At 37.6% G+C, this 3,339-nt stretch overlaps 1 long non-coding RNA gene across 1 annotated transcript; it reads right to left on the bottom strand.

Moving 5' to 3' along the window:
• Window positions 1-706: 706 nt before the first annotated feature.
• LOC110866545 lies at window positions 707-2,953 on the bottom strand. The gene is made up of 3 exons (XR_004863429.1): window positions 2,276-2,953; window positions 1,957-2,162; window positions 707-880 (listed from the first exon to the last, which is right to left on the bottom strand). It is a non-coding gene; the product is annotated as an uncharacterized LOC110866545 (long non-coding RNA).
• Window positions 2,954-3,339: the final 386 nt, after the last annotated feature.

The following is a 3,339-nucleotide window of genomic DNA, read 5'->3' as shown; positions in this document are numbered from 1 at the left end:
GCCCACGAGAGTCTTTGTAAGCAGGACCAACTCGTCCTCTTACTTGTACATAAGTTGAAAACATTATCAAAGTTTGTAAATACATGTATTATGAGTTTGCGTCAAATGAATATCAAAAACATTTTAAGGTTATAGTGTTGTAAGTTGGTATGAAAAGCGTCTATGAACATGTTGATCATTAATGTTTCGCGAGGACATTAATATATGCGACGACATAGGAGGTACTCAACCCGTGTAGGCAATTTTTAGTGTCGAATAACCTCGACTGGGACACAACAGCACTCTAAGTGGTCACCCATGGACCGTGAGTGGGGCTCGCCCGTACCCATTAGATCTAACCTTTGTTCCTTGGTCCTCAAAAGGATTAATGGCACCTCAGTTACAGCCTATGCTCACATGATCTAAGAGTTCATTCCATAACTTAATCATACCCTAGTTTGACATGTATTTCCCCCCGAAAGTTGTAAACCGAAACGTTGAAAGAAAAGGGGGACATGATCTCACTGAGTTGTCTCGTTTTTCGTACGCAGGCCAACCCAGTTCCGTTGTAGTAACTAGGACATTCTCGTCACTAGTCATGAAAATCATGCACGTTTTGTAAAACCGGTATGTTCAGTATAAACCTTTCGTAAACCTTTCGAGTTCGTTGAAATTCATTTGCAACATGGTTTATAAATATGTGTTTTCGTTCATCAAAATATTGTTTGCTTTTGCAAAAATTTGCATGTCTTTCCACCCCCGAAAACATTTATAAAAATGTAAAACAGTAAAAAGTGGGGGTTATGAACTCACCTTGATGTTCCTGTGCAAAGCTAGCTTAGCGTGATTCCGGAGTGTCGTTCCAAGAAAGTGAATTAGCTAGCGTGCACCTATGACATTCCTACGAAGGAATACTTATGAGTTTTCTAATTTAAACGTAGCTGAACTACGTGTCCGAGCTCTACCGAGTCGTAAATAAAACGACTCTACGAAGGTGTTAATACTTTGATTTGAAATAACCGAAGTATTGTTGTTTAATCCCATTGATAAGCGCGATAAAACTAATTCTCGAAAACAACTGAGTTTTCGAGTGTTTTAGAAAATATACACACTTATGTATATAATCATATATATATATATATACATATATATATATATGTGTGTGTGTGTATATATGTGTGTGTGTATACGAAGTCGTATAAGATTCGGTAATATACCGTTGTAGTTTTCGTAGGATGGGAATAAATGAACATATAGGCATATGTATCTATATATCGAAAGCTTGTTATTTGAAATAATATCAAACAATTGTAGTCGTTTTATAAGAATATTCGGACTCTAAATAATTGAAAGTAATATTAATAGTTATATTTACTTCATAATATTTCCGAATACTAATCGTTCGAAATAAGAATTTCGAATCATCGTTTGAAATAAATGTAAAGCATTATTTATGTTATAAAAGTATACGAACTAACGATGTTTGAAATAAGTATAACAAACTATCTTCATTTTATAGAAGTTTTCGAGTTTCAAGACGTTTTAAAATAAATATAAATCATTATATTTATTTTTTATAAGTTATCAGGTTTCGTTAATTAGATATCCACAACGTTATGAATTCATTTCGTAAGTCGTAAAGCGTCGCCAAAAATAGATATACTTTGTATTTATTTCGCAAAATACTTTGACTTTCGATAGATGTGATTTATAAAATACAAATACGTTTCGTACTATGAGTTTTACGAAAAAAAAACGGACAGAGTTTCCTCCGTTTGTGGACGATCTCGACAACTAAAGTGTCGACTTATTTTCAAAATTCAATCAATTACTCAACAATATAACAATATATATAAGATTTTCGTCAAAGTATATCAAAAGTAAACTTATATCGATTCGTGTAGAGCTCGGTTCGCGTAACTTGCTAAAAATCTCTAACAGTATAAACGGAATTTTTGCATCGTTTAATTCCAGTACCGGTTCTTTGAGTTGACTGAGTTTGACATGTTTGACCGTTGTTGACCCGAGTTGACTCGGGGGTTGACTAAGTTAAACGGGTTTGACCCGAAACGTAGCTGAAAACAAAATATTCCAGAGAACTAAAGCACGATTGATCTCTGGTAACACTCGAATCAAAACAAAACTCGAACTTGCTGAACCGGAACCCGAACCATCAACCGAACCTGTGAACCGATAACCGAGCGAAGCTCCGAAATCAAAACCCGAGCCAAAACTGAGACATTAATAACCGGAGAAAGAAGAAAAAAAATAACGAATATAGTGTGACCGAGCTCACCGGAGTTCTGTAACCCGAAACATAACTCAAGTTGATCCTCGACAACATCCACCATCAGCCATTAACATCAATAATCAACAATTCATCTTCGCTTGCCAGTCTTCGTGAGAACCCACTTGAGACGACACCACGCAAAAACCCAAAACCAAAATGCAAGAGAACCATGTTATCACTCTATAGAACCGAAGGAAAAAAAGAACAAATAACAGAAAAAAAAATCGGCTAACCTGAGTGTTCTTGCGGCTACCGGAATTTGAATTCAACATCGTCATCGTCATTAACAACAACATCACCATCATTATCATCAACAGCAACATAACATCTTCATCATCGGCTCTGTCGGGCCGGTCGGAGGTTTGTCGGGGCAGCCGCTCCTTCTCCGCCTTACGACGCCACCCAACCCCACCATACACCCCCACCCCCATCGTCGTATGTCTCGGCTGCTGTCGCTGTGTTTGAGCGCCGCCACCACCGAACGGTGGCCGACCGTTTGATCAGAGAGAGAGAGAGTAGAGTGAGAGTAGGGAGTAGATGAAGCTCTGTGTGTGAGAGCAACCATTGTTGTTGTGTGTTTTGAAGAGGATATGAAGGTTGTGGCTGATTGTTTGAGTAAAAAGGGGATTTAGGGTTTTCTCTTAAGAAAAGAATGAAGGAGAAGAAAGAACAGATGAGGTTGTGTGCGTGTTTGGTCTGAGGTTTTCAATCTCAACAATAAGGTTCACACTACAAATATATACTTAGGGTTTTGTTGTAGACTTGGGCTTGGGCCCAAGGCCCACAAGCCCAATCTCGTGCGTTTAAGCGGCCCGAAAGTTCCTACGAACTCATTTTCAAAACCCAAACTGTTCGTAACGTCATAAAATAAGATTTTTTTTTTGTGTATTTAAAACACATGAAATACGCTGGGTAGTCGTTTGTCGTGTTCGTTCGCCGATTACGGTATAAATTCGCATAAAATCGCGTCGTTGTCCGTTTTTGGATCGTTTTGGCTACGATCATAAAAATATAATTATGAATCTAAATATATTGTAAAATTTAAGTATTGAAGGTAACACGCTTGTCCG

This window comes from Helianthus annuus, chromosome 7, assembly GCF_002127325.2.
Source record: "Helianthus annuus cultivar XRQ/B chromosome 7, HanXRQr2.0-SUNRISE, whole genome shotgun sequence".
Lineage (NCBI taxonomy): Eukaryota > Viridiplantae > Streptophyta > Magnoliopsida > Asterales > Asteraceae > Helianthus > Helianthus annuus.
This window is presented reverse-complemented; position numbering and strand designations above follow the sequence as displayed.